At 37.3% G+C, this 13,394-nt stretch overlaps 1 non-coding gene across 1 annotated transcript; it reads right to left on the reverse strand.

The window, feature by feature from the left end:
• Nucleotides 1-9,352: 9,352 nt before the first annotated feature.
• On the reverse strand, nt 9,353-9,460 carry LOC112704450 (small nucleolar RNA R71). The gene has a single exon (XR_003155075.1). It is a non-coding gene; the product is annotated as a small nucleolar RNA R71 (small nucleolar RNA).
• Nucleotides 9,461-13,394: the final 3,934 nt, after the last annotated feature.

Here is a 13,394-nt window from a genome sequence, read left to right on the forward strand (position 1 = left end):
CACATCAATATTTGTAAGATCATGTATTATAAATAGTAATTTGAGACTAAATTATAAAATTTATCACTTTAATATTTGATTTTAATATTAAATTGTATAAAAAATAATAAAATTTAATTAATTTTTTATCAAAATAAAATCTTCTTTCTAAAATAAGATCGATCTTATTTCATTAATCAGTTATAATATGACGTAAAATTTAAAATCGTTTTATTTCACGTCAAATCTAAAACTTCAGAAACACTCTATTAAAATTCATATTAATTTTAATTCTGCAACAAATATGATTAGATATTATATATCATTAAAATTAGAAAAAAATTAAGGGATTTGTATTTTGATTTTCAAGAAACCATTTATGTTAACTTCTAAAATCAATGAAACAATGTTGAATTGATATTACATGAATTAGGGATATCGATATAATAAAAAATAAAACTAATCAGATAGAGGAGAAGAATGATTCAGAGTGTATTAGAGTAAATCTTTATAATAGTCCTTAAAATTCACGCTATTACTTAAAATGGTTCTTGAGATCTAAAATTTTTAATAATAGTCCTCTAGATAAAGCTCCAAGTACCATAGTGGTTCCCATGTCATTTTTAGCGCTAAGTCAGTCGTCGGAGTGCTGATGTGGCCATCCGTTACCACGCTGGACAGTCCTAATGGCTAGATGATGTGGATTCATTCTAATTTGGACCTAATTTGGTCCTTCTCCCAATTTATAACCCTAATTCCAAAAGTACAGAGCATCTTTTTTTGCATTTTTCATCCTCATATCTTTCTTTCTTCTTCATCTTCTTCCTCAATAAAGACTCTAACTTTTATCAATATCAAAAATCTCCAAAAAAAAGTACCTTTGGTGAGTCCACCAACTATAATTGCAGCAATAACCTTCTCCAAGCTCTCCATGTTCTCAAAGCTTTGTTTGATCAAATTCTGGGATTTCAAGCCTCTAAATCCGCTTAAAACGCTTTTGAGTGAGAAAAAAGGTAGCTTAGAAGAGTTGCATTCATCATTTTTTGGTAAAAATATTGTGCTAATTAATGTTAATTAAGAACAAGTTTTGAACAACATTGCTCTAGTTGAAATTTAAATTAAAATAATATAGATAAATTGATACCAAGTAAAAATAGGTAAATGTAGAGTCCGAGAGTAGAATAAGTAGTAGTAGTGTAGCACATAAGAGAGGTTCAAGTGCAGATCCACAGAAGTGGTGAAGCACAAACTAAAATATACATCGTGGTTGGTTGCGGTGCTACTGCATTCGACATATCTAAGAAGAGAAGGATGAGGTTGGAAGGATAGGAGGAGTAGGAGCGCGGGATTCTAAGAGTTTGCACGAGCTCCTTACAACCCTATCTGGCTCTGATTTTGATGAGATCAATATCGAAGAAGAAAGAGAGAGATGAGGAAGAAGGTGAAGAAGAAAGTAACAGATAAGGAAGTAGATGAAAAACACAGAAGACATGCTCTGTACTTTTGGGATTAGAGTTATAAATTTGAGAAGGGACCAAATTGAGTCCAAATTGAAATGAATCCACATTATCTAAGCGTTGGAACTGTCCATCATGGCAAAGGATGACTACATAAGCACTTCGATGGCTGACTCAGCACCGAAAATGACATAGGGACCACTATGGTGCTTGGAGCTTTATCTACAAGACCACTATGGAGAATATAATTTTATATCTCAAGGACCATTTTGGGTAATTGCGTGAATCTCAGGGACCATTATAGGGATTAAATCGAGTGTATTACGACATGCATCCCAATATAATGAATACAAACATTAACTCAAACGAAATTAATTTTTCTTTGAACTAAATTCCTTTAAAACTCGACCTTGTTTACACCCGTTAATAACAAGGGAAAAAATTATGCTAAAACTAATGAGTGATGATTGAGCAATGATCCTCAAAGTATGGTTACAAAAAGGAAAGAGGCGAGAAAGATGAATTTAACAACAACTAGAAGAGAAACTCTGATCTTTTCTATTTTTCGATAGAGTAAAGTACTATTTTGATACTCGAAGTTTGAACTAAATTTTAATTTGGTCCTTAATATTTTAAACATTCTATTTTTGTCCTAAAAATTTTTAAACATGTTCAATATTGTCATACCGTGAAATTTATACGAATAGTTAACGAAATGAGTGATGTGAATATTAACAGTGTTATTGTTAAGTCACATCTTCTTCCTTATATTAGAGAAATATAACCAAAACCTTCTTATAAAAATTTTTCTTCTCAATTTTCTTCTTGTATAAAAAATTTCAAATTTCATCAATCACCCATTAACGTTTCAAAATCAAAGAAAAAGTCTTTCGTTGGTGATCGTTGGTGAATTAATGTTACTTATGTGCTAAAATCAAAAGTTATTGACTATTAAATATGCTAATTGTTTGTGTTAGATTTAACAGTGGGATAATATTGAACCCATTTAAAATTTTTTAGAACTAAAATAGAATGTTTAAAACTTTTTGGGATTGAAATAAAGCATTTAAAACGTTAAGGACCAAATTAAGATTTGACCCAACGGTTGGGGATCAAATAATACTTTATTCTTTTCATAATTGAATAAAGGTTTGACAATCCAAATAAATGCAACAGATGTTTAAACACACTTTCAAAAGAAAACCATAAGTGTTTTGGTTTGCATTTTATTTTCTGTTTTTATTTTTAATATTTTCTATTTTTAGAATTTTATGAAAAAAAAAAGAGAAAATACGAAATAAAAATAGAAAACAGGATTTTATTGTTTTTACTGTTTTCTCTTTTTCTTATACAAAATTTCAAAAAAAAAATACTAAAAATAAAAACAAAAAATAAAAATACAAATCAAACGCATCCTATGTTTTTATTTATTTATTTTTTTAGATATTTGGCTACTTTTCATTTTTCATTGTGAATAACTTAAGTTTGAACACCTGTTTTTTGATACGTGAATATATCCAAACAAAATAGTTGCATTCATAAGACCTCAAAATCAAAATTTTTCTTAGTTTAGTCCATATTAACAATGATAGTTAACAAGGCCTAATTTCTCTTTAAGAGAACTTTTCTCCTTAGAAAGGAGAGTTCTTTAAGAACATAAGATTCTTCATCTGAAACAGATTTATTAATTCACACTCATACTTCTTCATTTTATTTATATCATTTATATTCACATAGTAAACTTGTCAACATCTCATCTGAAGATAATGGCAAACCAAGAATGGGTACTTATTGATGGGAGGACAATCACCGAACAGTAGGAGTTCAAAGCAAATTACATCAATCTTGTTGGTAAGGTTATTAGTGATAAAGAACTGGCCTTTAAAACCATCAAGAACACATTGTTCGGAATATGAGAAAACTCAAAGGGGGTATCAATATCTGAAGTAGAGAAAAATAAAATTCTAGTAAGTATTAAAAACAAAAGGAGATATATGTAAATATTGAAAGAGGGCCATGGAGCATACGAGGACAACTACTCAATCTACAGCTATGGATACAAGAAAAGTCCATTTTTGAGGTTAAACATGATTACATGGAGATGTGGGTGTAAGTTGGGCTTCATCAGGAGTTTATAAGTGTAGAAACAGCAAGAAGCATTTGCAATATGATGGGGGAATATTGTAGAGGTCAAGGATCCAAAGGTAGAGGAGATACTAGAAAGAATGTATCTGAAAAGAATAACATTTATATGGAATGAGAACCGAGAGTTTTCAGTATGGTAATTGTGTCCATATACATAATATAAAAGGTCCTGGGAAAGCCAGAGGCGAATCTAGAACTTCGACACTTAGATTTAAAGTTAAAACTTATAATTTGAAACCATAACATGGTAATCTATTTAGGGCGCTTAGATTTTAATCCACTTTCTAACTTAACCCTTCACAAGTTCTACCATTCCTCCAAAACTCCGGTGGAACTGTTCTCGTCACTCCTCCGCCAGACAAGGGGCCTCTCAGTTGCACAGACAAACAATACAAGTAAGGAAAACATAAAGAGGATGCAGTTACAACATGTAAAGCATATAGCAAGTAGACATAGTAATGCAAATAGGCAAACCCAGATAATGCAAACTCAATCAAAACAAACAAATGCATATGATGAATGTCTGCCCTATGGCTATTAGTCTCATCTATCGGTTACAAAGCCAAACCCGACATATCCGGTAGCTAGTCCTGGACAGAACACCACAACATGGAATAGGTATTACTCATCTCCCCATGCCGGTGTTTACCCAACCCAGAGTAGGTATTACTTGTCTACTTAGGTAGGTGCCTCAAACCATAACTCGGGTAGGGATTACACGTCTATCCACAGGCCATGACTCGGATAGGAATTACTCGTCTATCTTTGGATAGGAATTACTTGTCTCCACTCAAAATCGTATCATACTTATGGATTACTCATCTATTCTCAAAGTTATGTCTCGGATAGGGGTTACTCATCTATCCCTAAAGTCATTACTCAATATCTCATTCAATTCATCATGTATTCAGAGTTTCAACATTCCTCAAGCTCATACTCACCACCTCACAATCTTTTTTCACTTCCAAGTTACCAGCTCTTCATAGTTCAACCCACTTCATTATCATTACAACTAAATTCTAAGGTCTTGGAGAGTAGAAATAGAGGTTTAGAGGTTCAAAATCATGTTAAAATCACAAAACTCAAGTTGCTGAAAAATAGGGTCCTGCGTACGCATGCATGGTCTCACGTACGCGGAGGTGCATTTTTGCCCTGCTCGCGTATGCATGTACTCCTGCGTACGTCGGCCATCAAAACAGAATAGAATACCCGCGTCGCGTGCAAGTGTCTGTGTACACAACTCCTTTAAATTCTCATTCTCGCGTAAGCATACACCCTATCGCGTACGCGGGACATCAAAACAGAATGGAATGCCTATGTAGCGTGTGTGATCGCGTATGTGAGTTCTGTAGAATGGCTAAAAATTTTTAAGTGTTGCAAAATTTTATTTTATACACCAAACGTCCGACGCGCATAACTTTTTCGTTAAAAATCGTTTTTTATCCCTTTTTTGAATGGCATAAACTTTACGAACCCAATTTTCATTTAAGAGAAGTTTGGGGGTCCGGAAGCCGAGTTATGGTGCGTCAAAATTTCTTCAAAAATAAGTTTTTCTCAACAAATCTTAAACCTTTATTTTTACCAATTTCTTTTACCAAAATCAAACTTCTACCACTCAAAATGACACCAACCACATCCAACACAGCGCATATCCTATCACAACCATCCATACCTCAATTTAATAATCTTTATCCAAAAAATTCTCAATTATACAAAAATATTTCTCAATTTATCAATATTCATATACCCTTATTCATTATTCTCATTCATCAATCTATTTTTCCAACCACAATCACATTCACATCATGATTCATTTATCTAATCAAACATCATCAGTTCTACATATATTGTCAACTAAATCACTAAATATGCTTGATGAGCGGATAATTTGTACGCTTTTTGGCATTGTTTTTAGTATGTTTTTAGTATGATCTAGTTAGTTTTTAGTATATTTTCATTAGTTTTTAGTTAAAATTCACTTTTCTGGACTTTACTATGAGTTTGTGTGTTTTTCTGTGATTTCAGGTATTTTCTGGCTGAAATTGAGGGACCTGAGCAAAAATCTGATTCAGAGACTAAAAAGGACTGCAGATGCTGTTGGATTCTGACCTCCCTGCACTCGAAGTGGATTTTCTGGAGCTACAGAAGCCCAATTGGCGCGCTCTCAACGGCGTTGGAAAGTAGAAATTCTGGGCTTTCCAGCAATATATGATAGTCCATACTTTGCCCAAGATTTGATGGCCCAAACCGGCGTTCAAAATCACCCTCAGAATTCCCAGCGTTAAACGCCGGAACTGGCACAAGAATGGGAGTTAAACGCCCAAACTGGCACAAAAGCTGGTGTTTAACTCCAAGAAGAGTCTCTACACGAAAATGCTTCAATGCTCAGCCCAAGCACACACCAAGTGGGCCCGGAAGTGGATTTTTATGTCATTTACTCATCTTTGTAAACCTTAGGCTACTAGTTCTCTATAAGTAGGACCTTTTGCTATTGTATTTTCATCTTTTGATCATTTTTAGATCTCTAGATCATCTTTGGACATCTAGTTCTTAGATCTTTGGGAGGCTGGCCATTCGGCCATGCCTAGACCTTGTTCTTATGTATTTTCAACGGTGGAGTTTCTACACACCATAGATTAAGGTGTGGAGCTTTGCTGTACCTCGAGTATTAATGCAATTACTATTGTTCTTCTATTCAATTCTGCTTGTTCTTGTTCTAAGATATCACTTGTTCTTCAACTTGATGAATGTGATGATCCGTGACACTCATCATCATTCTCACCTATGAACGTGTGACTGACAACCACCTCCGTTCTACCTTAGATTGGGTGAATATCTCTTGGATTCCTGATACACGATGCATGGTTGATTGCCTGACAACCGAGCGCTCGCCTGACAACCGAGCCAGCCATTCCGTGAGATCAGAGTCTTCATGGTATAGGCTAGAACTGATGGCGGCATTCAAGAGAATCCGGAAGGTCTAACCTTGTCTGTGGTATTCTGAGTAGGATTCAATGATTGAATGACTGTGACGTGCTTCAAACTCCTGAAGGCGGGGCATTAGTGACAGACGCAAAAGAATCACTGGATTCTATTCCGGCCTGATTGAGAACCGACAGATGGATAGCCGTGCCGTGACAGGGTGCGTTGAACATTTCCACTGAGAGGATGGGAGGTAGCCACTGACAACGGTGAAACCCTTGCATAAGCTTGCCATGGAAAGGAGTAAGAAGGATTGGATGAAGACAGTAGGAAAGCAGAGAGACGGAAGGGACAAGCATCTTCATACGCTTATCTGAAATTCCAACCAATGAATTACATAAGTATCTCTATGTTTATCTTTATGTTTTATTCGTATATCACCCATATCCATTTGAGTTTGCCTGACTAAGATTTACAAGGTGACCATAGCTTGCTTCATACCAACAATCTCTGTGGGATCAACCCTTACTCGCGTAAGGTTTATTACTTGGACGACCCAGTATACTTGCTGGTTAGTTGTGCGAAGTTGTGTTTATGCCATGGTATTGAACACCAAGTTTTTGGATTCATTACCGGGGATTATTTGAGTTGTGAAAAGTATTGATCACAATTTCGCATGTCAAGTTTTTGGCGCCGTTGCCGGGGATTGTTGAGTTTGGACAACTGACGGTTCATCTTGTTGCTTAGATTAGGTATTTTTTTTTTCAGAATTCTTGAAGATGAATTCTAGAGTTTCATGATGATTTGTTGAAGTCTGGCTGGCTGTAAAGCCATGTCTAATTTCATTGGACCGAGGTTTCAACTTATCATCACAAGAGCTTGTTGATTTCTATCAATCTTGCTGTTGGAGCAGTGATCTGCTAAGGCTTGGCTGGCCATTGGCCATGTCTAGTGTTTTGGACCGAAGCTTTCTTTGAAAGCTTAGCTGGCTGTGAAGCCATGTCTAATTCCTAGACCGGAGTCTTAGACTAAACATTGCATGATTCCTGAAATTCTCATTAAGAATTTTGATACTTTTATTTTCTTTTTCCACTTAATTTTCGAAAATCACAAAAAAAATTACAAAATCATAAAATCCAAAAATTTCTTGTTTAAGTCTAGTGTCTCATTTTAAGTTTGGTGTCAATTGCATGCTTTCATTCATGTGTCTTAAGGATCTTCAAGTAATTCTTGATGATTTCTTACTCTGATCTTTGAATTCTCTTGACTTGAGTGTTTATGTGTCTCATGTGCATTCTCATTAGTGTCAGTAGTATACAAACTGCTAAGTTTGGTGTCTTGCATGTATTGTTATTTGATTTTAGTTGCATTTTGATTATTCCTCACTATTAAAAATCCAAAAATATTTTAATTTGTGTCTTTTCAAGTCAATAATACAGAGAATTGAAGATTCAGAACATACAGCAGAGGAATTGCACAGAAAAAGCTGGGCGTTCAAAACGCCCAGTGAAGAAGGGCAAACTGGTGTTTAAACGCCAGCCAGGGTACCTGGTTGGGCGTTTAACGCCCAAAAGGGTAGAGTTTTGGGCGTTAAACGCCAGAATGTACACCATTCTGGGCGTTTAACGCCAGGATGGCACAAGAGGGAAGATTTTGTTTTCAATGCAAATTTTTTTCAAGTTTTCAAAATTTTTCAAAATCAAATCTTTTTCAAATCATATCTTTTCAATCAAATCTTTTTCAAAATCAATTTCTTTCTTTTTTCAAAGATACTTGCTACCAATTAATGATTTGATTCAACATTTCAAGTATAATGCCTTATTTGTTGAGAAAGGTTTAATGTTTGAATCATATCTTTTCTTGTTAGCCAAGTCATTAATTTTCAAAATCAAATCTTTTTTAAAATGTTTTTCAAATCATATCTTCCCAATCACATCTTTTTAAAACCAATCATATCTTCTTAACCACATCTCTTTCAAAAAAGTTTTCAATCAAATCTTTTTGATTCCTAATTTCAAAATCTTTTTCAAAAATCACTTTACTTCTTTCTCAATCATGGTTTTCAAAAATCAATTGAAGTTTTTCAAAATGTTTTTAAAATGTTTTTAAATTATTTTCGAAAATTTCTTCCCATCTTCTCACATCCTTCTATTTATGGACTAACACTATTCCTTTATGCACAATTGGAACTCCATCTTCTTTGATAAGTTCGAATTTTCTACTTCTGCCTTCTATTTTTTTTCCTCTGACACCTCAAGGAATCTCTATACTGTGACATAGAGGATTCCACATTTTCTTGTTCTCTTCTCTTTCATATGAGCAGGAGCAAAGACAAAAGCATTCTTGTCGAGGCTGACCCTGAACCTGAAAGGACCTTGAAGCAAAAACTAAGAGAAGCCAAGGCGCAACTCTCTGTAGAAGACCTAACAGAAATCTTCAAAGAAGAAGAACCCATGGCAGCCGAAAATAACAACAATGCAAGGAAGGTGCTGGGTGACTTTACTGCACCTACTCCCGACTTCTATGGGAGAAGCATCTCTATCCCTGCCATTGGAGCAAACAACTTTGAGCTTAAGCCTCAATTAATTTCTCTAATACAACAGAATTGCAAGTTCCATGGACTTCCATTGGAAGATCCTCATCAGTTCTTAGCTGAGTTCTTGCAAATCTGTGACACTGTCAAGACTAATAGGGTTGACCCTGAGGTCTACAGACTTATGCTATTCCCTTTTGCTGTAAGAGACAGAGCTAGAATATGGTTGGACTCACAACCTAAAGAAAGCCTGAACTCTTGGGAAAAGCTAGTCAATGCCTTCTTGGCAAAGTTCTTTCCACCTCAAAAATTGAGTAAGCTTAGAGTGGAAGTCCAAACCTTCAGACAGAAGGAAGGAGAATCCCTCTATGAAGCTTGGGAAAGATACAAACAATTAATCAGAAAGTGTCCTTCTGATATGCTTTCTGAATGGAGCATCATAGGTATTTTCTATGATGGTCTCTCTGAACTGTCCAAGATGTCTTTGGATAGCTCTGCTGGAGGATCTCTTCATCTGAAGAAGATGCCTACAGAGGCTCAAGAGCTGATTGAAATGGTTGCAAATAACCAATTCATGTACACTTCTGAAAGGAATCCTGTGAACAATGGGACTAATCAGAAGAAAGGAGTTCTTGAGATTGATACTCTGAATGCCATATTGGCTCAGAACAAAATATTGACTCAGCAAGTCAATATGATTTCTCAAAGTCTGTCTGGAATGCAAAATGCACCAGGTAGTACTAAGGAGGCTTCATCTGAAGAAGAAGCTTATGATCCTGAGAACCCTTCAATGGAAGAGGTGAATTACATGGGAGAACCCTATGTAAACACCTATAATCCTTCATGGAGAAATCATCTAAATTTCTCATGGAAGGATCAACAAGGTTTCAACAATAATAATGGTGGAAGAAACAGGTTTAGCAATAGCAAACCTTTTCCATCATCTTCTCAGCAACAGACAGAGAGTTCTAAGCAGAACACCTCTGACTTAGCAACCATGGTCTCTGATCTAATCAAAATCACTCAAAGTTTCATGACTGAAACTAGGTCCTCCATTAGAAACTTGGAGGGACAAGTGGGTCAGCTGTGCAAGAAAATTACTGAACTCCCTCCTAGTACTCTTCCAAGCAATACAGAAGAAAATCCAAAAGGAGAGTGCAAAGCCATCAACATGGCCGAATTTGGAGAGGAGGAAGAGGCAGTGAACGCCACTGAGGAAGACCTCAATGGACGTCCACTAGCCTCCAATGAGTTCCCCAATGAGGAACCATGGGAATCTGAGGCTCAAAATGAGACCATAGAGATTCCATTGGACTTACTTCTGCCATTCATGAGCTCTGATGAGTATTCTTCCTCTGAAGAGGATGAGTATGTCACTGAAGAGCAAGTTGCTAAATACCTTGGAGCAATCATGAAGCTAAATGACAAGTTATTTGGAAATGAGACTTGGGAGGATGAACCCCCTTTGCTCACCAAAGAACTGGATGACTTGTCTAGGCAGAAACTACCTCAAAAGAGACAAGATCCTAGGAAGTTCTCAATACCTTGTACCATAGGCACCATGACCTTCAAGAAGGCTTTGTGTGACTTAGGGTCAAGTGTAAACCTCATGCCTCTCTCTGTAATGGAGAAGCTAGGGATCTTTGAGGTGCAAGCTGCAAAAATCTCACTAGAGATGGCAGACAATTCAAGAAAACAAGCTTATGGACTTGTAGAGGATGTTCTGGTAAAAGTTGAAGACCATTACATCCTTGCTGATTTCATAGTCCTAGAGACTGGGAAGTGCATGGATGAATCCATCATCCTTGGCAGACCCTTCCTAGCCACAGCAAAGGCTGTGATTGATGTTGATAGAGGAGAATTGATCATTCAAGTGAATGAAGAATCCTTGGTGTTTAAGGCTCAAGGATATCCCTCTGTCATCATGGAAAGGAAGCATGAAGAGCTTCTCTCAAAACAGAGTCAAACAGAGCCCCCACAGTCAAACTCTAAGTTTAGTGTTGGGAGGCCACAACCAAATTCTAAGTTTGGTGTTGAACCCCCACATTCAAACTCTAAGTTTGGTGTTGGGAGGTTCCAACATTGCTCTGAGCATCTCTGAGGCTCCATGAGAGCCCTCTGTCAAGCTACTGACATTAAAGAAGCGCTTGTTGGGAGGCAACCCAATGTTATATTTTATCTATTTTCCTTTGTTATTTTATTGTTTTTTGTAGGTTGATGATCATGAGAAGTCACAAAATCAATTGAAAAAGCAAAAATAGAATGAAAAACAGAAGAAAAATAGCACACCCTGGAGGAAGAACCTACTGGCGTTTAAACGCCAGTAAGGCTAGCAGGTGGGCGTTTAACGCCCAGTCTGGCACCTTCTGGGCGTTTAACGCCAGAAAGGGGCACCAGACTGGCGTTAAATGCCAGAAAAGGGCAAACACTTGGCGTTAAACGCCAGAAATGGGCACCAGCCCGGCGTTTAACGCCAGAATGGGCCAGAAACACATTTTTGCATGCCATTTGGTGAAGTGATGACTTTTCCTTGACACCTCAGGATCTGTGGACCCCACAGGATCCCCACCTACCCTACCACTCTCTCTCTTCTTCACCCATTCACCAATCACCTCAACACCTCTTCCCCAAAAACCCTTCACCTATCAAATCCCATCTTTCTCTTCACCACTCACATCCATCCTTCATAAAACCCCACCTACCTCACCCTTCAAATTCAAACCACTTTCCCTCCCAAACCCACCCATACATGACCGAACCAAGCCCCCCCACTCCTATATAAACCCATCTTCACCCCTTCATTTTCACACAACCTAAACACCACTTCTCCCCCTTTTTGGCCGAACACAAAGCCATTCCCTTCTTCCTCATTTCTTCTTCTTCTACTCTCTTCTTTCTTCTTTTGCTCGAGGACGAGCAAACCTTTTAAGTTTGGTGTGGTAAAAGCATTGCTTTTTGTTTTTCCATAACCATTTATGGCATCCAAGGCCGGAGAAACCTCTAGAAAGAGGAAAGGGAAGGCAAAAGCTTCCACCTCCGAGTCATGGGAGATGGAGAGATTCATCTCAAGGGTGCATCAAGACCACTTCTATGAAGTTGTGGCCTTGAAGAAGGTGATCCCCGAGGTCCCTTTTTTACTCAAAAAGAGTGAATATCCGGAGATCCGACATGAGATCCGAAGAAGAGGTTGGGAAGTTCTTACCAACCCCATTCAACAAGTCGGAATCTTAATGGTTCAAGAGTTCTATGCCAATGCATGGATCACCAAGAACCATGATCAAAGTGTGAACCCGGATCCAAAGAATTGGCTTACTATGGTTCGGGGGAAATACTTGGACTTTAGTCCGGAAAATGTAAGGTTGGCATTCAACTTGCCTATGATGCAAGGAGATGAACATCCTTACACTAGAAGGGTCAACTTTGATCAAAGGTTGGACCACGTCCTCACAGTTATTTGTGAAGAGGGCGCCCAATGGAAGAGAGATTCAAGAGGGAAGCCGGTTCAATTGAGAAGGCATGACCTCAAACCTGTGGCTAGGGGATGGTTGGAGTTCATCCAACGCTCAATCATTCCCACTAGCAACCGGTCCGAAGTTACTATAGACCGGGCTATCATGATTCATAGCATCATGATTGGAGAAGAAATAAAAGTTCATGAGGTTATAGCTCAAGAACTTTATAAGGTGGCGGACAAGTCCTCTACCTTGGCAAGGTTAGCCTTTCCTCATCTCATTTGTCATCTCTGTTATTCAGTTGGAGTTGACATAGAAGGAGACACCCCCATTGATGAGGACAAGCCCATCACTAAGAAAAGGATGGAGCACACAAGAGATCCCACTCATCATGAGATCCCTGAGATTCCTTAAGGGATGCACTTTCCTCCACAAAAACTATTGGGAGCAACTAAACACCTCCCTAGGAGAATTGAGTTCCAACATGGGACAACTAAGGGTGGAGCATCAAGAACACTCCATCATCCTCCATGAAATTAGAGAAGATCAAAGAATCATGAGAGAGGAGCAACAAAGACAAGGAAGAGACATTGAGGAGCTCAAGCACTCCATAGGATCTTCAAGAGGAAGAACAAGCCGCCATCACTAAGGTGGACCCGTTCTTTAATCTCCTTGTTCTTTATTTCCTGTTTTTCAAATTTTAGTGCTTATGTTTATCTATGTTTGTGTCTTGTGATCATTAGTGTCTTAGTGTCTATGCCTTAAAGTTATGAATGTCCTATGAATCCATCACCTCTCTTAAATAAAAAAATGTTCTTAATTGAAAAAGAAAGAATTGCATGAATTTTGAATTTTATAACAGTTTGATTATTTTGATGTGGTGGCAATACTTTTGTTTTCTGAATG

This window comes from Arachis hypogaea, chromosome 7 (assembly GCF_003086295.3).
Source record: "Arachis hypogaea cultivar Tifrunner chromosome 7, arahy.Tifrunner.gnm2.J5K5, whole genome shotgun sequence".
Lineage (NCBI taxonomy): Eukaryota > Viridiplantae > Streptophyta > Magnoliopsida > Fabales > Fabaceae > Arachis > Arachis hypogaea.